The sequence below is a fragment of the Macaca nemestrina genome, chromosome 14 (assembly GCF_043159975.1).
Source record: "Macaca nemestrina isolate mMacNem1 chromosome 14, mMacNem.hap1, whole genome shotgun sequence".
Lineage (NCBI taxonomy): Eukaryota > Metazoa > Chordata > Mammalia > Primates > Cercopithecidae > Macaca > Macaca nemestrina.
In genome coordinates, this window is record NC_092138.1 from 24,399,817 (window position 1) to 24,425,759 (window position 25,943).

General features: G+C 34.6%; 1 long non-coding RNA gene across 1 annotated transcript; it reads left to right on the forward strand.

Moving 5' to 3' along the window:
* Positions 1-473: 473 nt before the first annotated feature.
* On the forward strand, positions 474-9,741 carry LOC139358298 (uncharacterized). Its single transcript, XR_011613043.1, has 3 exons — positions 474-1,018; positions 6,575-6,645; positions 9,531-9,741. It is a non-coding gene; the product is annotated as an uncharacterized lncRNA (long non-coding RNA).
* The last annotated feature ends 16,202 nt before the right edge of the window (positions 9,742-25,943 follow it).

Below are 25,943 nucleotides of genomic sequence, written 5' to 3' on the forward strand. Positions count from 1 at the left end.
TGCAAAGAATGCCCCTAAAAGGAGGAGTTAGTCTATGGAAATGATGCTTAATCTGAGATCTAGAGAATGCATTAAAATTACTGGATGAAAAGAGAGGGAAGAAAGGTCGAGGGATAGACATCAGGGGGTACAAAGTCCCTGTGGCAAGAAGAAGCATGGTAAATAAAAGGAATTTTTTTAAATCATTTAACTTAAATGTAGAGACTGAAGAGAATCTGGTAGAAGATACAGCTAGAGAGGTAGATAGGACCAGGCCGTGCTACTTACTGTATTCTTTGTAAAAATGTATTTTATTTGTTTCCTATCAAGAGCAATGGGAAACAAAAATAGAGTTTAATTTAGGGAATAAAATGATCAAATTTGTGTTTGAGAAAATTCTTCCAGCATTAGAGAAGGGAACAAAGATGGATCAGAATTCGTTTTGGTACTGCCTGGCAACTGTGACGTATAGAATTCTATGATAGTTCCCAAAGTCCTTACTTCCTATGTATATACCCTATATAATCCATTCTCCTTGAATATGAGTAAGACTTATGAATAGGGTGATATTTCACACTCATGATAAGGCTATATTATATGGCAAAGGTGAAGGAATTTTGAAGATGTCATTAAAGACTTTGAGATCAACAAAGGCAAATTATCCTGGACATGAGCTAATCAAGTGAGTCCTTCAAAAAAAATTCAGTCCTTTCCTAAAAGAAGAGATTCAAAACAGGAGAGCTTCTGCTGCTGGCCTCCAAAAAACATAAACAAACATATTGTGAACTGCCTATGGAGACATCCACATGGAAGGACTTAAAAGTAGACTGTAGGGGCTGAGAACATTCCCTGGCCAACAGTTAGCAAGAAAACAGTCCTCATTTTTATATCCACAAGTAACTGAGTTCTGCCAACACTCTGAATAAGCTAGGAAGAAGGCCCTGAACTCCAGACGAGAAAGCAGCCTAATCAACACCTGGATTTAAACCTTGAGCCACCAAGCAGGGGACCCTCTCTGAACTTCTGTTCTACAGAAATTGTAAGATAATAAATGCAACATGTTTAAGCTGCTAATTCTGTGGTAATTGGTTATACAACATGGAGACTATTACAGCAGTTCTTATAATAGACCTGATGGAAGATGATGGTAGCCTGGCTAAGCATGGTGGCAGCGTTGGAGAGAGATGCTTGAGAAAAATTCGGAAGATAGAATCATCAGCACTTGGCAGTGTATTGGATGTTAAGTATGAAGGCGGGGTGTTAGGTTTTCTCCAAAATTCCTAGTTAGCTGAATTAAATCCAGGATCTACCAATTACTGAGATAAAGAATATCCTAAGAGGACCAATTGTTTAGTGGCTGATGGTGAGTTTGGATTTCAGCAGTTTAAGAGTTAAGTAGCTCTGAAACATTTCAGAGTAAATGTTTCAAAGTGATTATGAGAGTTAAATGATATATCAGAGTGTCTGCCCTAGAGTGAGCATGAATAAGGTTTTGCTTTTAAAAAAAAAAAAAAAAAAGAGGCAAGATATTTAAGAACACAGAGAATTTGAAATTGTTGGGAAAATTTGGAATGTGTGTTGATCAGAGAAAGGTAGTAGAATTGATGGCAATTACAGCATATTTGAGATTAGTGACTAGGAATACATGCCTAATGTATTTTGAGACTCCCCACAGACAATTCTAGGTGTTTTATGCAAGCTGGGAAAGTGGACAGTAAGGCCCACTTTCCAATTAAGTTTTGCCAGATCCGTAAGATTAAAGGACAGTTAAAAAAACAAAAAGGTGTTCAGGGCATTGCTGTTACTGTAATGACCCTATTCACATAGGCTCTATTATGAATAGAGAGAAGAAGTAAAGAAACCAGATAAAAAGAAAAGAAATAACCTGTTGGAGAAGGGAAGCTGAATTTAAAGGAAAACAAGCAACATAACTCAATATAATTAAATAGCTAAGTAAATACTCTGAAATGAATTTGATACGTAGGTCATTTGGTTTTGAGTTTTGTTATCCATAGTGATTATCTTCTTAGGAAATTTATGGAAAAGAACTACATTTAAAGAAAAAAATTATAAGATTATTTTATTTTATCCCTTTTCTCTCATAAAATTTTAAGGGTAAAAAAGTCATATAGTAGATAAGATGGCAGATTAAAAAGCCTTTTGTGTAAATACTGTATTTGTTTATATATAAAAAGTAAATGAACTTGACATCTGGATCATATGTAAAATCATGGTTAACAGATTATTCTTTGAAGTATGGTTCAGTTTGAATATGCATACTAGTAATGTGACATTAGGCAAGTTACTTAATGAATTCCATCTCATTATCTCTAAAGTGGGCATAATAATAGTAGATAACTAATGAGATTTTCATGATAAGTAAAAGATAGAATGCACTTAGCACAAAATTTGGCAGTAACTCTGAGACAAAATTACATATTGTTAAATTTTACCTTGGTTTAACTCTACAAGCCTCATGTGTTTAGAAGGTGAATACTGAAATGATAGTATGGGATGCTAGGGAAAAAATGGTAAGTTATATGGAGAATATATTATATAAAATGACTGGTCTAAAATACTGTAAACATTTCCAAATGGCTGGGATCCTAACTAGCACAGTCATACTAGGCAGGGATACACGTAGTAGGTATTCAATAAATCTTTAGTAACTGAATAAAGAGGACAATACTATGCTGATTATTATTATCTAAATAATAGTCAGTTAACTTTTAAGCAATTGTCATACTGCATTTAATTATTTGGTACCATTAAAAATACATGATTCAGGTATTCTTTTAGCCTGAATATGTCCTCCATTATAGAGGGAAACTAAAACAACATTAACAAAAAACAAATAAAAATAGAACCACTTATTTTCTATAATAATTGGCCAGTAAGAAATTGCTCTCCTTTCATACTGCATACAGAAAATTAGAGTGTTAAGCAATTTGAGTTTGCTAGACAGTGTGATTGGGTAAATCAGAATGATAATTCAGAGGGCACAAGGGCTACCAAATTAGTTATTCAGCAAATGCTCCTTTTATAGCACCCATGAGGCCCAATTTTTCAATTTTTTATTTATTTTCCATGTACACCTGTTTAGCTGTTAGATTTCTTCTCTCCCCTGTTACAGTCTCTTGCACCATTTCTTAAGAACTGCACATACAGTGATATTGTAAATTAAATAAGTACAGGTGAGAAGTGGGAAAAAAAAGAGCTCTCAAGAGAGGGAAAGGTGAAAGGACACTAGAGCTCAAGTACATTAAGTGATTTTTACCCCACATTACTGTAAAAGGCAATCCTTTCAGAAAATATGCCATTAAATAGGTTCAATTTTATTTTGCCATAATATTTTATTTATTTTTTAAATAAAGAGTTAAACATGTTCTTGTTTTTGAGGGAGATGTGTAACATTAATCTATTTTAGTGTCCTCCAAATCTCTTGCAATAACATTCCCTGTACTATAACCAGTTCACTGCAACACCTGACACTTGTAGTGTAACTTTAGATTATGGTGTACAATTAGCTCAAATGTTTCCCCCTGTGACATCAACACAGTATTTGGATGGAAAGTTATCTTGATCTGTTTCATCTAGAACAAACGTGGTACAGATAGTTTACCCTGCTATTGACTTAGAATAATCCCAAACCAAGAAATCTGGACAACAGAAAGCGAAATCAGAGTATTCATCAACCAGAGACTAATTGGACTTCTGGTGGGAAATACAGGTTTTAAAGTACTGACATGGCGGATGCCAGAGATTCAAATTGTTCTTAAGGGGAAAAAGTTAGAAGTCAGATGGTAACTCTCTTGATTTGGATGCTGTGCTGGTTTTATTGCAAGAATACAAGTAGCATTGCAGTAGTCTCCTTTGGCAACGCTTTTTCCTCATTCTTGATGTGGTATAATTTAAGGATATGAAACACTTTGTTAATCTTTTGTCACATTTATCCAATTTTGGCTATTCTCGTTATGACAGCTATTGCAAATTAGCAACCCATGGCAAATATATATATATATATATATATATATATATATATATATGTATTTAGGTATGTATATATGTATATATACATATATATGTATATGTATATATTTGTATGTATGTGTATATATATGTATGTATATATGGCCAGGTTGAACCTCCTGGAGTTCCTTCAATTTTTCGTTTATCTGAAACCACATTCTGCAGTTAATTCATTACTCAGAAGTTACATCCATTCTCTATTTTTCCCTATTGGCACAATAGAAATTAACCTTTAATTAACAGTTTATTTGGAGGTCTGAGAGTCTTGACCAGATCAAAAACAAATAATCAAGCAAATAACATCACACATAAAAGTCTTCCTTTATTCACATCTGGCATTAAGGCATTTAAAACTGAATAAAATATAATTGGCAAATAACCATTTCTATGACTATATAAAATCATGTTAATAATTCCCTTCTTAGTTTTAAGTTGATTTGACACCATGTTTATCCAGCATCGAATTTGTGTTTACACTTTACACTTAACTTGAATTCTTTAATGCCATTGAATTTTATGCTTAAATTGTATCAGAAGTAAATTGTCCTAACAAAGCAGAGTTTTTTCATTAGTTGGTTCCTTTTTAAAATTGTGTTTTATATTCTGCCACCCATTTTTTGTGTTATTTTTATTAGAGGGAGCAGGTAACGTGGTGTCTAGAAAACAAAGTACATGCTTCGTTTGGTCCAAATTTGCAATTTCCTTTTAGTGATTTTCTGGTTGCATATCTTTTGAACAAAGTATGTATCATATTTTATATTAAAACAGGTGATCTTCATTCATTTCATTTTTTATTTACAAAATACTTGAGCAAATAAGCACCACTATTCTGGTTAATAAAGTAAATGTTGAAGTAAAACTGCAGAATTTTCTGAGACTTTAGCAACTCTCTGGAAAAACCAAGGCTCTTAGCAGGTGGTGATTGCATTTTCTTCATCTAATAATAGCAAAACTTCTCTGACCAAAAGATTTTAAAGAATTGACTCAGCACATTTCTTAGCACATATGAAGTACTAACTTAATATTTGTGGTACTTCATAGATTTTAATTGATGTGGGCTTATGTACTGTGAGCATAATTTTAAAGTTATTCTTAAAAAATAAAGATGTCCAATATCCACTAGGAATGGATATTGAAACAGCTATCTAAATTTTGAACCATAACTCTTCATGTGGAAACTATAGTAATGTACTTATCTCATATATTTAAGAAATTAATATGGAAAATCAAATAAAACACTTAATTTTTAAGTGCCTGGTGCATGTAGGCACTCAAATATTGGTTACAATTATTACCATTTTTTTACATTACATTGCTAACTAATGCTCCAATCATTCTTAATATTTGTCCATTCGTTGACTTTTGGAAGCTTTTTCTTACTTTCTTTTTTCACTAGTTGAAAGTGAAATGCTACTTGTCAATCTGACCTCAAAGACAAGTGGAGTAGTTTCCTCACCATATCCCACACAATGACCTGAAACAACTCAGTGGTATTTTCTTCCTGGTGCCTACATCTTTAGGGAGAATGGTATTTCCAAGATAAACAGTTTCATGTGTTCGATGAAAACTCTTTTCCTAAATACACTTGTTGCCCCGTAGGTGAGCCTAAAGAGACAGCAAGTGAGCGTAACAGGCAGCCATTTTGCCAAGCAATCAGCTTAAATAAGGCAGTATGTGTGGTGGTTAAGGGGTCTGATTGCAGGGATTAGGTTTATATCTTCCCTTCTAATTACTTGTGCCAATATTTTTAGGAAAATAGGGTTCTGGGATTTAAAAAATAATACTTTGGAAGCAAAATAAGGTAATTATGTTAGTGAAGTTGTGTTTTCTAATTACAAACAATAAAAAACTGTGATATATATCACAATGAGCTGCTTCAGAAATGCAAACAATGCATTGAAAAACAGCTTTTAGAAATATTCAATTTATCCAGAATATCAGATACTGAAACCAATAGACCCTGATAAGCAACAACTATATTAAACCTTTCTATTGTCAAAAGTGTTTTGCATATCTTTTGTAAATGATAGCGTATTAGCTGACAACTTCAAGTTTGAAGCCATAGAATGGGCTTTTAAAAATATGACCTTAAAAAATAAAGTGCAACATAGGTAAATTTACCTTCTTCCAGCCTCTCCAAAATTTGATTCATTACTTTTACAATACAGTAAGATTTAATACTCTTCTTTTGCTTAACTACCAGTCAAGGTATTGTGTTTCTATTTGTAGTGGTAGTCATTAATAATAATATATAATATCGTTGCACGATCAATAGATTGAAAAATTATTTGAAAGCCATCTTTTCTAACTTTTTTAAGTTAGTGTAGAAATGTGGAAAGCAAACTGAATCCTGAATTTGCTTTTTATTTTTGCTGTATCATTATCACATCAGTACCATAGCTACCTAAGCCAGGCAACAGTACTATGCATCACGTCACTTATGAATTTTGATCCTATACTATATATATCAAAAAGAATAAAGATGCATGCAACTATAATATAATCTTTTTAATAATGGGAGATGGAAGTTTATTGCTGCAAACTAAAATTTCCACTTATTTTGTAGCCAAAATGAAAATGCTCCGTATGACAAAATGTCAGCGCATTTAAGAACAAATGGATCACCATTCTGTAAAGGTAAGAGAGAAATTATTGATTAATGTTACTAGTTTGACTTTAAGTTCTGTAGTATATGCGTAGAGCTGAACATTTTCCAAAGGCACACAATGATATTAAAATACAGCAATTTCTTTAGAGTCTGAGAGACTAGAAGAATTGGACTTACATGAAAGGACAGTTTATGATCTATGCCAACTGTCAGTACTACATAAATTGATCTTTAAAAGATAATCTCTGTGCTCTGAAAAATAAATAAAACAGAACAAACAACTGCAATCACCAAAGCAAAGCAAACAAAAATACAGAACAAAACATGTTAGGTAGATTGAGTACTCACCCCAGAATCAGAAGATTCAGGTTCTAGTTTCAGTTCCAATAAAAAATTTCACTTACTACCTGAAGCGGGGAATTGGATTGGATCATCACTCTAGATTTTCCAGTAATAATTGTCTTTGACTTGATGGACAGATGGATGGAAGAAGGAAGGAAGGAAGCAAGGAAAGAAGGAAGGAAGGAAAGAAGGAGGGAGGGGGGAAGAAAGGAAGCAGGGAGGGAGGGAGGTAGGGAGAGAAGGGAGACAGGGAAGATGAGAAGCAAGAGCAAAGGAAAGGGGAGAGAGAAAAAAATATATTGAAGGCCAAATTACCAGAGTATTTTGTTACAGGCCAGAGCATTGTGAGTCTTTGGACTACCAAAAGTAGATAAACAAAAGTAGAAAAATAAAAAATAAAAAGAGCAAAATAACACAACAACCTCAGTTTCTAATGAAAGCGACATAAACTAAATTCCCCCAAACAATGACATATATGAAATAAATGAGTTAATGTGCATAATTTCTTAAAAGTGTGATAAACAGGCTGGGTGCAGTGGCTCACACCCGTAATCCCAGAACTTTAGGAGGCCAAGGTGGGAGAATAGCTTGAGGTCCTCAGCAACATAGCAAGATCCCTGTCTTTAAAAAGAAGTAAGAAAATTAGCTGGACATGATGTTGTGTACCTGTAATCCTAGCTACTCAGGAGGCTGAGGCACATGGATCACTTGAGCCCAGGAGTTTACGGCTGTAGTGAGCTGTGATCATGTCACTGCACTCCAGCCTGGGCCACAGGGTGAGACTCTATCTCTAAAATAAATAAATAAACAAATACAGTGTGATAAACAATGATAAATTATAAATTTAAAACTTTTGTTGCATTTATTAGCAACAGTAGTTGGTTCAGGACGGATCTTTGGCTTGACTTTTGGGGAAACATATTTTAACAATGTGTTTTATGTAAACAACATGGTGCCAAAGAGAGTCCATGAAGTTCTATAGGCCCAGATTAAAACACTGTATATCCAATTTCAGTGGATCTTGGATGTCTCAGGTATAAAATACGTATGGTATTGTCTACCATTGGAAGTAGTGGATTAACCAATTGAGGAAACTGATAAGGAAAAGCTTAGCACAAAACATGGCGAAAGCAAGCATTTAAACATTAACACTCCAATGGTATCACTGTCATTTTTAAAAGCTAACAACAAAACAATCTGGAAATTAAATACTCCAAACAATGTTCTGAGATAAATTATGTATAAATTTAAATTTCATTTAAGTTATGTGATTTTGAAACATTGTTTAATGTGAAATAGAACTAATGAAAATGTTCATTAATTTCAAGAGAAGTGAATTAAGGAAACCCATGGAACTCCAGAAATGCATAATTTCCAGATATACAGAGTATGACCAAAGAGAAAAGATACCTTGTACAACTAAGAAAAAAAATCTGCATTACTTAATAGAGCAGGGAACCAATTAAGAACAGTCCCCTATCCGGTTTAATTAGGCTAACTACAGGTAAGGGAATCCTATGGTACAGGGAGGAGCATTAGGTGGTGAATTCTCACTGTATCTCTCTCATCTATGACCCCTCCACTGTGACAATGTTAAAGATATGTAGTGCTTGACTTTCACCTAAGATCGCCCTTTTAATGTGGAATGTAAATGAATTAACACTTTCACATTACTAGAAAGTGAGCTCCAGGAGTACCTCAATGCTGTACAAGAAGTAACAAATTACTTGCTCCTTTAATGATTTTTCCAGATTATCACTAGATTGTGCACATTTATGTCTCACATCAGCTTTAGTACCTTGGTATCTTTCAAAAATCTGTGTGCGACCTGTGATAATAAAAAGAAAGATGTTCTACACATTAATCATGCAGTGTCAAGAGCTAAGCTTCAATATACTGCTGAAAATGAAATCACACGGTAGAAAGAAGACTTTATTTTTCCATTCTATGTGGTTGTATAGCTGCAACCCTGACTTATTAATTTGCTCCACTTTCAGAGTCTTAATAAGGCATGTTTGATCAAAACTGGATCTTCTTTGTTTCTTTCTCCCCTAACATATTGATTTTAGTAATTAAGCAATGAGAAAACTCCAAAAAGGGTCAGACAACTAAAAAATTTAAAAACAGAAAAAACCTTCTAGCCCAGCCAATACATATATATGTAAAATTTCTCTTAATTTTATTTTCTCATTCATGAATATATACACACAAATATACATGTATATACAAATATACATACATATATGTATATTTGTGTATGTTCATGAATGCAAAATATACATACATATATGTATGTATATTTGTGCATAAATGTTTATGAATGCAAAATATGAAAGAACTAACTGCAAATGAAGTCAGAGTTAGATTAGAATATGGGTTATTTTTACCTGAAATAAGTTGAGATGCTAGTGTTAAGCAAATACAAAAACCTTAAGATTTGGGGAAAATGTATTATTTCTCTTTAGCAGTTTCTGTTTACATTAAAGTTTTTAATTCATGTATTTTTTTAAAAAAGAATTGATCTGCCCATCACTAATGTGACACATTTTAATAGGTGCACATTCTTTTGTAGATCTGAGTGTTGACATTACTGAGAATCCAGGGACAGAAAAACAAGACACTGAAGGAAGTGAGGAAATTTTGCTGAGGGAAATAATTATAAAATCAACGTGAAAGGCGAAAAACTCTCAGGTCATGTTTTTGAGGATACTCTGCTCTTTAAGCAACAATTTGATTTCTTTCTTCAGTATATACAGCTGAAAAACAGGAATAGTAAACGGTATTTCAAGGTTATTAGGGTAAATAATTACTACAAATTAATGTTAAACCATATTCCAAATTTATTTTACATATATATATGTATGTGTGTTTGTGCATGTTTGTATGTGTGTATATGCATGTGTGTATATATTCTTAAAATGTATCTCTAATTATTTATAGCAGTCTACCTGCCTGTCTTCTATCTACTTCTCTCCTTAAAACATTTCTCTAGTTTTTGTGACTATGCAGAAAGGAAAAGGTTATGGTAATGCTAGCAAAGACAGAAAAAGAACATATTTTAGAGTTAAGGATCACATAAATTAAAGCAGAGTAGAGCAAAAGGTATTAAACCTGCTCATTCGTTTCTGAATGTTCATTTCCACCTGACCATAGAAATTAATGTTTTCTTGGGTATTTGTTTTCTTTTATCTACACCACTGCAGTGAGCGTTACTCTCCACAGCAGTTAGTATTTCATGGGGTAAGTAATTTCTTTCACAGATTTCAGAAAAGAAAACACATTTAGAATTAAATTTCCTCATTCCTGCTTAAATACAAATGCACAGCTGCAACATCAAAGCAATAGGGATTATGATTTTATAATCTCTCAAGTATTCTCTAATCTCTGCATCTGAAATGACTTTGTATCTGATAGTACAACAATAAATTATATGCCATTACTATCAGATCTGTATCTGAGAGTACAACAATAAAGGATATGCCATATGATGAAATTAAGCATCATATAATAATATGGTTATAACTTCATGTGAATATGTTTCAAAGACTTTCATTTAAAGGAGATTTAACTTTTCATATTAGTTTGCATGAAGAAAGCAGCATTGCTCAAATAACATTATTTGAGCACCCACTCTGGGCACTCAAAATATAACAGGCATTTTGGAAGGATGCAAACAACTTAAGACATATTTAATTTTCTTAAGATGAGACAGAAATTTTGCGTAATTTTACACATCATTACTGAGTGATCTTGGGCAAATTCAAGACCAGGATTTGTGTGATCTGACTAAGTCAAATTTGACTAGTTAGAAGATCTCTGGGTTTGACAATAGTGAAAACCAAGTCAGAAATTTGAGCTATATTTTAGATTAGATTAAATTGTCCAATTTATTCATGTAATGCAGATGTCAGAAGATCTCCTGCAGTAAACTATATTTTATAGCATTTTAAGTACTTATACAAACAAATTATCAGCAACATGGGTGGGAAATTTATACTGGAACAAAACACTAATAAAACATAAGCTAAATCTTGCAAAGTAATTAACAGATTTTCTTACAGTATTGTCACTATTGATAACGAAATTGTTTTAATGGCATAGTGTGAAATTTAGAAGGGCAGTCATGCATCAAAAACACACAAAACAAAAGATAAAAGTTAATTTATAAAATAAAAAGAGAAGGGAAAATGTATTACTAGGTAAGTCTACTACTCTACTGCAGGGAAACATCACAAACATATCATCATCTATATTGAGTCATAATAGTAGGTCTTTCGAATTTTAATAAAAAGGACTCAGAGGCATACAAACAACATTCAACATTTAAAGAGTGTGGTAAATCAGATTGTGTTCCTTTTGAAAAGGCTTTATGACGCAGTTGTTTATTCAGCAAAACAAAACTGTTTCCTGTGTCCGTTAACAAGCCTGGCTTTGTGCTACACAGACTTCTGTGGGGCTGACTCCTGTTTGGAACCATTTCACACTAATTAGAAATAAGAGAAAAGGCAGTGTTCATAAGCGCTACAGCTCTGGGCCTCTTTCAACAGCTCTCTTCCAAAATTAACTCGGTTGTAGCCCTGCGTGAATAATAGCTTTGCAGCAACAGTTTAGAGAAATATATTGTTAATAATTGCCATCTTGCTGAGCAAAATGCTGGAGCAAATTTTACATAACAGTACAAGACAAAATAGAAAGGTGAGTTTGTGAAGCTCTGAAATACACAGTTTGCAGTTCACTTTTGTTTCTAAGACTCCTCTCATGATTTTGGAGAACACAAACAGGTAAGAAGAAAACAAATCAGTGGCCAATGAAAAATGGTTGCTTAGTTTGTAAAATATTAATTGCTTGTGTTGATATTAATCCTATAGATACAGATAACTATAGAAGTGCAGTTTCTTTTTCAAATAACACATATGAAGCAAAATAATTACATTTTAGTTTGATGTAATTAAATAGCTAAAAGTAGGTAGAATTATATTTAATAAGTAACAGAAAATTTGCAAAGTTTCTAAAGTAAAATATGCCTTAGAATGCACATAAGTTCATGCATAGAACAGAGATAGAAAGAAAAGGAGACAATGAGGAACAATTTTTTGAGATAGGAAAATGTAGCAGTAGAATCTAGGGCTTCGCCTAGTATCTAGAAAATGTAAGATAAAACAAAAGAAAAAAAAAAAAAGAAAAGAAAAAGAAAAGAAAAGAAAAAAAACATTCCAAGAGGAATGCCACTCTTTGAAACAAATAGTTTATCCCATATGCATGTTGTTTTCTCTCATTAAACCAGGTTCCTAAAGATTACCTGTTCGGACTATGCGTTGGACTATATGATTTTTTTCTATGTCCAAATATCTCCTTTCCAATAAAGCAAAATTGATTTAAAAAATGAAAATTGGCCGGGCACAGTGGCTCATGCCTGTAATCCCAGCACTTTGGGAAGCCGAGGCGAGTGGATCGCCTGAGGTCAGGAGTTTGAGACCAGCCTGGTAAATATGGTGAAATCTCTTCTCTACTACAAATACAAGAAATTAGCTGGGCATGGTGGCGGACATGTACAAACCCAGCTAACTGGGAGACTGAGGCAGGAGAATCTCTTGAACCTGGAAGGTGGAGGTTGCAGTAAGCCAAAATCACGCCACTGCACTCCAGACTGGGAAATAAAGAGTGAAAATCTGTCTCGAAAAAAAAAAAAAGAAAGAAAAAGCAAAGATAATTGGCCATAAGATTAGAAACCCTGCATGGCAGCCTTAAATTAGTTCTATTTGGCTATGGGTTTATGCTCTAATCCAAGGCATGGCAGAGGGAAAAGTTAGGTTCTAATTGGTAAATAAGCAATGAAATTGAATGAGATCAACAGCCTAGACAGACTGTTTGCCACAGAATCTTCCATTCATTTGCTCAAATAATTCATTTTTAAATGGCAATCAGACTTCAGGTTTTTGGTATACAAAGGTGAATAAGCATACTCACCCTTGCCCTCAAGCAGCATACACTCTTTGTTTAAAAGGGGGGAAAAAAAAGTCAATGACTAATTTGTACAATGTGCTCCAGAAGCACAAAGGAGTCGATTTTCTTGGAAATGAAGGGAAGGCAGAGAGGGGTGAGGAAAATTTTCATAGAGAACATAAACTTGAGGTGGGAATTAAGATACACAAAGAGAGGTATTCTCCATCAAAAGAAAAATATGTAAAAATCTAAAGACGTTAAAAAATAGACCTATTCTCGATTAAGAAAATGTGGCACATATACACCATGGAATACTATGCAGCCATAAAAAAGGATGAGTTCGTGTCCTTTGTAGGGACATGGATGCAGCTGGAAACCATCATTCTCAGCAAACTATCGCAAGAACAGAAAACCAAATACCACATGTTCTCACTCACAGGTGGGAATTGAACAATGAAATCACTTGGAGACAGAAAGGGGAACATCACACACCAGGACCTATTGTGGGGAGTGGGGAGGGAGCAGGGATAGCATTAGGAGATATTCCTAATGTAAATGACGAGTTAATGGGTGCAGCACACCAACATGGCACATGTATACATATGTAACAAACCTGCACCTTGTGCACATGTACCCTAGTACTTAAAGTATAAAAGAAAAAAATAGACTTATTACCCAATGAATTTCAACAAAGGAATAATGTGAGTAAAACATGCTAAGTGAATCAAAGACAAAAGAATGCCTTGAAAATTGAATCTGCTTTTCTCCATAGTGTATTTCATAGTGTATTCATTTGTAAATTCTAAATTCAATTCAGTCAAGCAGATAGTTGTTAAAGACCTCGTCAATGCTTTATATGCTAGAAAAGGTATATACAAATGAATTGGAAATCACACCTAAAAAGCCTACAATTAAATAGCAGAGAGACAACAAACTGCATGTTAAATAAAGATATCAAAGACTAGAGAAGTGCAAATGAAGGAAAAATATTTTGACTAGAGATGAAGGTATTAATTATTAAGAAAAGGGGTCGAGCGCAGTGGCTCACGCCTGTAATCCCAGCACTTTGGGAGGTGGAGGCGGGCAGATCACGAGGTCAGGAGATGGAGACCATCCTGGCTAACACTGTGAAACCCCGTCTCTACTGAAAATACAAAAAATTAGCCGGGCGTGGCCGCGGGCGCCTGTAGTCCCAGCTACTCGGGAGGCTGAGGCAGGAGAATGGCGTGAGCCCGGGAGGCGGAGCTTGCAGTGAGCCGAGATCACGCCACTGCACTCCAGCCTGGGCGACAGAGCGAGACTCCGTCTCAAAAATAAATAAATAAATAAAGGCTGCATAGGGGTGGGTATCTGGAAATATTCTTACAGGCCTAGAAAGACATCACAGTTTGATGTCAGTAGTGAGAAAAGAGAAGAAGGCATGAATTATAAAACTAATCTGGTGGGGAGGGGAAGATGCATAAAACCTTAGCATTGACTCAGTTCTACCTTGGAGATTGATTTATTTTCCTAGGTTGGGATTACAACGTGTGTGTGTGTGTGTGTGTGTGTGTGTGTGTGTGTGTGTGTGTGTTTTATATCCTCCCTGTGATGCTAATGAGTAACCAAGATTAAAGATTGAGAACAAGTTGACTGTAATTGTTTATGTCTAATTCTAAAAATTTTAAGAGAAAATCTATTTCCCTAAAACAATACAGCTGTAAATATTTAGATACATCTACAATGAATTTATTGAATATAAACACACTGAAAATTGCAAACATCATTATTTCCTTTGTACTACCCCATTAAGTTAAAAAATGTTGTATATAAGATATTAAGACTGTGAAAGCATCCTTTTTTGGACGTAATCTCTTCATTTCTTTTTTCTATGAAATTAATACTACAAATAGTGTGTTTACAGTAAACACTGCCTAGAACTTAACAGTATTCAAAGTAACTTTAACAAACAACTTGTTTTAAGGAACAATGTTTTTCATTACCACATTTGACTCTAATTTTCATTTGAAATTGCAATTATGCTGGCAAGTTACTTGGATTGATGGATTTCAACCCAATTAAATGCTCCTGTTATAAAGCAGGGAATTGGGCCAAATTACGAAAGACTGCTCCAATTCTAAATTTTTCGGTACTGAGAGTTTCCTTCAAGCTCTGATATATATGGAGAAGCAACCAAGTTAAGGCCATAGTTGAGGTTCATTAACAGAGATTTGCAAATTTAAGGCAAAGAAACCCTTATCTTAACCTTAAACCTTAACAGCACATTGCACACTTACAAAACTAGGTCACAGCTCTTTAAAAGTGTCCTATAGGTTTTCCTGCCATTTTAACAAGTCCATAATAATCCCATTCTTAGACTAACGAAAAAGAAAAGTATAGAAAATGCCGAAAGGCAGGTCAGTACATTTTAACACATTAAAACTGTCAAAAAAGTGTCGTCCAAACTTAGTGCCAGGTTAGTGAAGGGATGGTCTACAGTAGTTAGTATCCAAAAAATGTAAAGCCGTATTTAGATGTTTGCTAAGGAAGGCAGAGTCGCCTAGTTGCAGGTGTACAAACTTTGAAGGCAGACTGATTGGGTTCAAATCTTGCCCTCTCCCTTACTGACATCTTAGGCAGGGTAGTTAGTAATCATCTCCGTTCTTTCACCTTTAAATTGAGATCCATATAAGCACCAACACATTCAACAGCATCACGTTCAACAGTTGTGTAAAAAGTAATATGTAGTACCCAGCACAAAGCAAGTGATATGTATTAGCTGTGCTCTCATAACCCAGAAGAAAAAAAAAGATCTATGTTAACTTGTTTTAGGAAATTTTTCATAAGCTATAGTTAAGTATATATGGTGTAATACTCAAAATAATAAAAATAAATATTGATGAAAAATCTATTAATAGTGCAATTTATCTCAACTCCAAGAAGAAAACTGTATTTTAACCTTAAACAATGCAGTGAAAATACAGAATATTGAGATAAAATTTTGAGAAACATGTTTTATTTAAAATATAGCTTTAGGATCAAATTCATACCAAATCTTACGGTCTTTGTGTGTGTGTGTGTGTGTGCACGTGCTATATTGAAAAACTTATTTAATAATGAATATTAACTCTAGCAATTTCCAATTTCCAGATAATTAACTACATTATAAATAGGTATTTCTTTTAAAAAGCTATAAAAATAAAATATAAATTAGAAATCTACTTCTACATACAAACATAGAATCAAAGTGTCTGCAAAATAAAATTTTTAGGTGAGAAATTTGTGGTCCAAGAGTGCGTAATACTCTGAATGTTTTACTGCTAGTTAATGACAAGGCTCAGAAGAGAACCTAAATTTCTTAACTTTGAACCTTTCTGTTTATAATTGTTACAGTTTGTAACCATGTATTTATTTTAAGTTATATTTTAACTACTATTTCTATTTATCTCCCCACTATATTCTAAGCTTCAGCAAGTCTGTTATATCACGATTCTATTTTAGCAGAATACTGAGGACATAGTTGGAACTCAAAAATAAATGAATCAAAGCTTTAGTGTTATACATCACTTTACAGTACAGTGTAAATATGAAAATTTTATTTTTTTCAAAAGATATTACTAAATTAAAATACTTACAGACAGTAATTACATTAATGATTTACCAGTTTTTGTTTTTATTTTTTAATAGAAAAATACAAGAAATGTTTTCATGAAATATAGGTAACTCTAGCTAGAATATAAGGGATTATAATATAAAGTTTGGTAATACCTAGAACAGTGCCTTACAAAAACTAAGTGTATAATAAATGATAAACAAGATTGATGATGATTACAATAAATGATGATAAAAAAGAAAATAAAGGAATGCCTTTTAGCCCCATGATTTCATTCCTACTGTATTAATATTTCTAAACTTCTTAATGTTGTTATATGGCGGTCCATAAATATTTGTTCAGCAAGAAACATAATTTCACTATTTATCCCAAATTCAAACAATTCAAAATATATTTTCAGTGTTTTTGATGGTTCTTCATGATCTTCTCCCACTATTGGAAGCTCTCTTTTGTTTTGCCTTCCTGTTTTATTTTCTCATTTCTTCTCTATATATTGTTATGTTAATTGTGATAGACAAAGTATCCACTGTTCTAGAATTAGCTCCTGCATGGATAAATGTGGCCACCATTACAGAATTAATTGCATTGAAATTAATGAATGACATTTGAATTAGTGAAGATTTAGAAAGAACAATGTGTCTGATTTCAAAAGGAAAATACCATAAGAGTGAGTAGACACATTTTTATTAATTTTTTAAAATGTTTAATTTTTTATGTTTAATAGTTTAAGACTCATGAGTTGCTAAAATTATAGTTTCCTTGTGGCCCTCACCCTATTTCTTCTACTAATGTTATCATACATAACCAAAATACACTGGAAATGACTTCAATAAATGGACTTACTTGTCAATTTAATTTTATTTGAATTTAGTATATTGATATTCAAAAGATTTTTTTAAGTATAAATGAAATCATTTTATTGCTCACTAGTTGAGTGTTGCTCCCCACAAACATGTTTGAAACGGTCAGAAATCGTTTTGAACATCATGTCCTTATGTCTCTGTGAGCAGCCAGTGAAGGAACTTATCAAATACAGCCCTAGAACGTGCTCTTGACCATTTCTGGGGAGCTGAAGGAGGGTGTCTAAGAATCACCAACACCGTCAATTGCTAATTCGTTTAGCCCCTATGCCTATAACCTTGAAAATATCCTAACTATGATGGTAACATTATAGCAAAGGTAACTCCAGCATTTCCCAAATCTAAGAAGTAAACAAATTGTCTTTAGAGAGATATCCAAATTACTTCCTGCAGTACTTAGAGTTTGTAGATGACTGTGTTCTTTTATACCCTCTCCCCTTAGTATCTAATGTTTTAAGAAAATGTGTGAAATATAGGAAATATTCACAAGAAAGACTTAGCATAGGCCAACAGCTCCACCACTTAAATACTAAATCACTACATACTGTATACAATTTTTAAAAAATCAATGCAAAGTCAAGGTATGACAAAAGCATGTGGTTTGGAGTCAAATCTGAAGTAAAAACTTCATCTTATGACTTGCTGGTTGAATGATCTGGGGCAGCTGGCTAAACTTTTCTGAGCCTTAGGAACCACTCTCTGTAAAATGAGCACAATCATAACTATCTTGCATTGCTATTGAGAGGATTACATAGAGAATTATGCTTTAACGTGCCAGCTATTAGGATGCTGCTGTGGAGAGTTGCTCAGGCTGTGCACTAAACAGCTCCAGGAGGTTGTGCCTAATGACTCAGTCCCTGTTGACACAGTCCTGGCCCATAACTGAAGCTATAATAATAGTAATAATAACTGTTATCATTATAGATAATAATAAGGATAATAATAATATGGATCTTAATATACAGGATACATTACTGAGTGCTTTAAAAAATCCATGTAAACATTTTATAATATCAGGACTTAGAGGAATAACCTGGTTGAAAATCGGAAACAGTACACGTAGGCCAAGTTGAGGAGAGCAAAGGATACATTTCTGTAGTGAGAATTAGTGTGCATAGGTGGTTATTCTTTCCATCTCTGAAATTCAGGATAGTAAGTAGTTACACATCAGGGTAGGGGGATATCAGAACAAAAGCAGGAACTAAGATTACGTAGAGACTGAGAGAGATAAACCATAAAGTCCCAAACAAGCTACACGTAGAACCCAGACAAATGAATACCAAAGTTGGGACAAAGCTTCAGGCAGGAGAGAATTTAAAACTGCCAGTGTTCAGGGTACTAAAGTCAATCAATAATTTAAGAGCTGTAAAGTAATTGAATTAAAAAATACATTCCATTTGGAGCAGAAGTTGTAGCTCACAAATCCTGGCCATACCACTACAACAAGAAGGACCCTCATCATAGAAATTAGCCTGAGATTGGCCAAGGGTGGTGGCTCATGCCAGTAATCCCAGCATTCTAGGAGGCCGAGGTGAGCAGATCACTTGAGTCTAGCAGTTCAAGACCAGCCTGGGCAACATGGCAACGCCACATCTCTACAAAATTAGGAGAATTAGCAGAGTATGTTGGTACATGCCTGTAGATACAGTGATTCGGGAAGCTGAGGTGAGAGGTTCACTTGAGCTCAGGAGGTCGAGAGTGCAGTGAGCCATGATGATGCCACTGCACTCCAGCCTGGGCAATACAGTGAGACCCTGTCTCAATAAATAAATAAGAAAATAAATGAAGTAGTCTGAGATGAAACAATAGTGGTAAACTGTGTGGTTTCCTAGGCAATTGATATTTATCTTCTGTAAGAAATTCACCTGGATGCTAAGGCAATTCAAAATTTCATAACCATTAACTCTAGTCCTCAAAGTATGGGCAGATCAACACAATTTCATACCACAGCTAAATAAATGACCTGATGTGTGTAAACTGAGTATCCAAAGAATAGTTCCAGCTTTTTGACAAAGCAGGTAAACATTGCTTCATGTTTTCCAGTTTTATTCTCATTTAAATCTTGTTTTAATGTTTTATGCATGTTAAAATTTCATTTTATCTATATCCTGTAAATTTTGTCAACATCTTGATGAAATCTTAAGACTTATAAATAACCAATAGATAAGCAAGATCTGTGTAGTAAAATCACAAATCTAAAAGGAAAATGGAAATTTCCATCATGAAAAAGAATATAGTTATGGACTCATAAAGAGAACAAATATCTGAATTGTAATCCAGCCTATATGACATTTCACAAAATGTAATGCCAATATTTATTGTGAATCTATATTTTTGAATATACCTATCAAAGACTACTAATTTTCCCATAGAGTTCATTTTTATAAGAATCACATAAAATGTGGATCAATTATTTTTCTACTAACTCTATCAAATGCCTTGTCTGAGCTAATTATTTCCATCTCTTTACTGCACATTAGTTCATTATATCATTTGAAATCCAGTTTCTGCCACGGAAATTATTTTAAGACCACTATTTCCCATTCTTTCTTGGCTGAATACATTTTGCTCAGAATAAAAGTCATAGAAAAAAGTCCTTGGCTGCATAAAAGTCCTTTGTTGGTGCTTTTGAACTCCCTGGTCGTGGACTACAAAGAGTCCGGCGCTCTGCCTCTCACCCCTGTAGAACAGAAACGTCGCCTTTTGTGGATCTTGATATACAGGATACATTACTGAGTGCCTTTAAAAGCTTTGTGAACCTTGATGGAAATCAGAGGTGAAAATGACAGTTCAAATGTCTGGTCTGGGTTTAAAAGATCCATGGTAATATATTTTTCTTCATAACAGATGCAGATAAAATAGTGAGAGTTGTTCTACCAGTAAAAGCAGGCTCAGACTTACGGTCACCACTCTTTGTACTTGCCAAAGCCCTAGCCCAGTAGACTAGGGAAGCAGACTCACTGCTGGGGGGGTGGGGGTGGGGGGGCAGTGTGCAAATAAACGTTATTGTGCCTACCAGGATTGGAAAAGATTTGTATCATCAATGTCTTTAAATTCTGAGATGAAATTGGGATTGAAGTCATCTCTTTAATTGTACAAATTATATTTAATCATGATGAAATTATTCATAGTAATCTTAAAGAGATTTGAATTATCAGTGCTAGGTCAAAATAGGGGCCCAACAAATGTCTATTTCATTGAAAATGGAATTAGTTTGGAAATACATAAGTCAGGGTTCATTCAGGGAAGTGGAGGCACAATAAATGTTATGAGAATGAAGAATTTATTGATTAGACCTTCTACAAAATGTGGGAGAGTATGAGAAAATGAAGCTATGGAAGGAGGATGTCAGAAGATCAGAGAAGAAATCAATAACTATTCCTACTGAAGCCCCATTATGAGTCAACAAGTCAGATCTTACGGGAAATTCTGAGAGCCCAGCACATCCGGCCTTCAAAATGGCTCTGCTCATTGATGAGCGATGAGCAAAATGGGATGCTCATTGAAAGGTCTCTAGAAAGCCATTGCCTCTGATTGGTTGCCACCTCTGTGGCTCTGCAGGCAAGCATCTGTGGGTGGTAGTCAGCAGGACCATCAGTCAGGAAGATGAACTGGAGGTAGAACAGAGAGTAAGAAGGCAAGCTGGGACTCCTGGGGACTTCTGTGTCTGCCCATCACTCAAGATGACCCATTAACCCCTGGTAGTAATGGTCTTTACTTCCCTCCACCTTCCATATTTCATATAAGTTTCTCCTTTGACCAACTCTAATCCTAACTCTTATAGGAAAGATAATTCTAGAAAACACAGTTTCCAGTTTAACTAAGTTGACAATAATTCAGTTCAGCCCAAGAGTTTTCTTTCCAATAGATATGAAAATAATTGTACTGTTAAAACAATACATTAAAATAATCAGAAAAGGAAAACAAAAGAGTTTTCTGTATGCCTCCCAGATGAACTCATGGATCATTTACCTGACAAAACAAACAAAAGACTTATAATGCCATATCTCATGAAATAGAGCTATGTATGCTGATATAATGTTATTTTGGTAGCACACCTTTGTCTAGAACACTAAAACATTTGCTTTAGAAATGCACCATTTGGTTTGGATTTACAGCTTTAGTGGGTTGAAAATTTATATTACCAGAAGGTTGACAAACGCCTGTGCAGAAGTTAAAACAATAGTTATCTATCTGAAACAATTTTTCTCTTGAAGAATAATTTCCACTGATTATGGAATTATGTTTTACAAATATATAGTAACTAATTCAGTACAGGGTTTAAGTCTCTGTCTTGTTTGGTAAAATGTGAGTAGAAAAAACAGTATTGCTCCATCCAGTTTGCAGTCCCTTTTGGGAGTGATATAAAATCTTATGTGTGGATTTGGAACACACATGTAGAGTAACATCTGCTCTGTATGCTCTTCTATGTTCTTTCTGATCATTTTTCAAGAATAACATCTCTTTTTTGATCTTTGCTTTGTGCTGCATATAGTCATAATTGTAAGAGCTTAGTCATGATTTTCAGTCATCAAGTTCACAGAGTTACTATATTCTGTTCCCAACCTTCACACTTCTGCTAACCTTCTTAGTCATTCAGTACTCCTTGAGAGGCTCAAAACTCCTGACTACCAGCCTTCTCAATCTTAGGAAACTCAGGATGTCCACTCCATTCTGAACTCCATAAGCAAGGCCTCATGTTCATTTACCTAAGCACCCACTTGAGACTTTGATATTTGACTTAGCTTGTGTCTAGAAAGGAGAGACTGATCAAAGGTTTAAGTGCAAGTACTTTATTTGGGAGGGCAATCCAGACAGTAGGAATCTGGCACAGAAGGAGCAAGATAGTACATGATAAAAAGTCATTATAAAGAAGCATATTAGCCTCTTCTATAGAGGCTGAATGTTTAATGCTATGGACTTCCTAAAATGAGGCTTCAGAGACATCTGCCTAGAGAGATACTATTTATCCATCAGCTCCCTCACTCATGGATCAAAAAATACCCCACAGGGTATTCACTCTTCTGTACTTCTAGATTACACATATGTGAGTATCTAGTCTTGGAACAGGAAATGAGAGGTACATAGCCCAAGCCTGCACTAAAGCACTGTCACAATTCATCATGTGAAGCTGACTGGACAAAACAGAACAGATCACCACAGTAGCATCTGTAATAGGATTAGGACAGTAATCAAAGTAAAGTCCAAGATGTATCTTTCTAATACCGTCCACTCTTTGCACCACTTGGATCCCATGTGCCCTCTAATAAGTCTAATTCATCTCAATCTCCTTCAAAGTAAACAGCAGGAATCCCTCTACAAATATTTAATACAAGAGGGTTAATAAAATATAATCTCAGTTACTGTAACTTAATTGATCCAAAGCATTAATTGGTATTTATTTCCTTTTCCTTGACCAACCATATTATATAGACTTTACCTCCAACAAGCACTTTGGTATATTTGGGGCCCATGAACAATGGAGTGACTAAGACTCATCCATAAGGAGTCAGCTTTTACTTAATTTGGCCTTCACGGCACAATTACCCATACACCATCATCACTAGACAAGGAAATATCTAGGAGATCAATCAGACAATCCCCTAGTTGTCAGATACATTTTCCTTTGCCCATAGTGTATAGTATAATCCCTACCTTTATTTGATAATCAATCTATTACCTCTACAGTACAGTAACTGCTATCTTTTCCTGCTATTTAGCAGGCACTAATTACCAAAGGTAGTTGCCAATGGTAGTTGGAGCTTAAAGTTCAGTGGAAACTTTATTGTATCCTCTGGTAGACATGTTTCTCATTCCCACTACCCCCCCTTTCTTCATCAAACAAAACAAAACAAGGTATGTGTATATATATAGCATACTCTAAAGTGGACAGATGGAGAGCACAGGTTTCACAAGTGCTTCCTTGAAAGTAATGGTAACAGGGTGAGAAAGACCAGGCCTATAGCTACCTTACTGTTTCTAGGTCCAAGCATTTTAGTTATTAGAGAAAGAACTACAAACCCTATTTGTGGTTAGCCCCTAGATGGCACACAATTTCTACACACAATTTTAATACCAAGTAGCCCAGTTTTATGACAATGCTGTCCATGGTTAATTTCTGCCTATGGAAGAGAAACATGCCTGAGCTTCTGAAAGATGCTGGTAGATCCTTCATCAGTAGTTTCATTATTGCCTTAGTGAATCAAATGTTATCTGGGCTTCCTCATGCAACACTGTCAGTTGATGGGGCCTCAGACTCATATAATAAATATAATATTCACACTCCTTTGTTCTTTCGACCTCTTATACTATCATGCACAATCCAGAGTCTCCATTTTATTATAATTATTCCTCATGTCCATACTTCAAAGAGGTACTACAACTGAGTCTTAGAACCACCAGTGCTGATACTGAGTGCTCATTATCAACTTGCTGGCAATGAGTTATGTTAGGAGTACATCCTGAGGAGCACCTTTTTGCAGTGAAGTGAGAGGTCTTATGATCCCGAGGCAAGAGAAAGCTTTCATCTCAGGCAATTGGGAAGGAGCTGCTTCTGCCAGCCTGGAAGGTTCAGGGGAGTCTGGTTTTCAAGATTCTAAGAGTTGTTCACACGAAACCTCCAAGTCAGGTCTCAGTTTTATTCTTTTCTAACAAGACACTGACTTTATCATAGAAAATGTGCATGTCTAATTTCTACAGTTACGCCACCTTGATATTACAATGTGTGTCTAATTTTCAGTGTAGTGTAACCTATCACTGCAGTTGATTGAGTTCTCTCTAATTGCTTGCATACATAACTTCTTGCTTTCACATGACTTGAACTAACCTTTAGCTGAACTGAGCTTAACACTTTATTATTTTTGTTATTAAAACCTAACATGATAGTAATACACAATAATTATAAAGCTTATAATTTGTGTTTTTGCAATCTAAATACACCTGTATGAATTATACAGCAAGATCAAAACCCAGGATATTACCAGCAACTCAGAAGTCCCCTCAAGTAGTCAGTTCTCCCACTGCTATAAAGAAATGCCTGAAGCTGGGTAATTTACACAGAAAAGAGGTCAACTGGCTCACAGTTCTGCAGGCTGTACAGGAAGCATTTTGGCATCAGCTTCTGGAAAGGCCTCAGGAAAATTACAATCATGGCAGAAGGCAAAGGGGAAGCATGCACTTATTACATGGCAGGAGAAGGAGGAAGAGATACAGATGGGAGGTGCCACACACTTTTAAACAACATGATCTCCTGAGAAATCTGTCATGAGAACAGCACCAAAGTGATGGTGCTAAACCATCAATGAAGGATCCATTCCCATGATCCAGTCACCTCCCACCAGGCCCCACTTCCAACACTGGGGATTACAATTAAACATAAGATTTGGGTGGGGACACTAATCCAAACAATATCACCCCCCGCTAAACTCTCTTCAACTTTATAATCCCCACAAAGGATATCATTGTCTTGATACCCAGCACGAATATTACTTTTGTTTATTTTTGAACGTTACCTAAATTGAATGTTACAGTATAGATTCTTTGTTGTGCTTGAGTAGTTTGATATTTATTCATGTTAATATTGTCATTGTTTGTTGGTCCCACTTTGTGGATACCCTACAATTTATTAATCCATTTTGGCATTGATGGGTGTTTGAGTAGTTTTTATTTTTAGTCAATTAGAGCTAGTACTGCCATGAATATTTTTGTATATGTATTTTGACAAACATGTATATATTTCCACTGGACACATACCTAGAAATAAAATTATTTGGTTATCACATATTGATGGATTTAGCTTTAGAAGATATTAAAAAGCATTTTTTGAGATAATTGTGCCAATTTATACCTCTACAGCAATGAAAATAAGAATTTTGATTGCTCAGCATTCTTACCAATATTTGACGTTTTGTCTCCCTCTCATTTACTTCATTTTTTAAAAATTTTAGCCATTCTCTTAGTTTTGTAAGCTATTTCACTGTGGTTTTAATGTCCAATTCCTTGATGATATTCTGAGCATAAGCATAGAATCAAACTTTGAGTCAAAGGTTGCTGTGTGAGTGATGTGTTGAGGAAGGGTTCCCAAGAGAAATAAGTGAATGGGAAGAGCTGGATGAGGAAGGAGAAGAAAAAACCAAGGGGGCAATTCCGAGTGAAGTTCCAGATTTTGCCTGATTCTGCAACTCAAAAGTCTTAATATACTCCAATTTATCATTCTTCTCTCTTGACGATTACTATGTTGTAATCATCAAGAGAATATAATATTCAATAAATAATCCTGCTTAATAAATCTTTGCATGCAAACTGAATATCACAAAGATACTCTCCTGTTTTCTTCTGAAAACAGTATTGTTTCCCTTTTTTTTTGCATTTAATTATCCAATATATCTGGAATTAACTGCAGTGTGTGGTGTGAGGTAGAAATCAATATGCATTAGTTTTTCCACCTTGATCTAATTGACCCAGCATCATATATGGAAAAATAGCTTCTTTTCCTTTTTGTCATTTTTATTTTTAAAGTTTGTAACAGTTAGTTATTCTCATAATAATGTTTTCCCTATATAATTCAGGTTCCATAGTTATTACATAACAA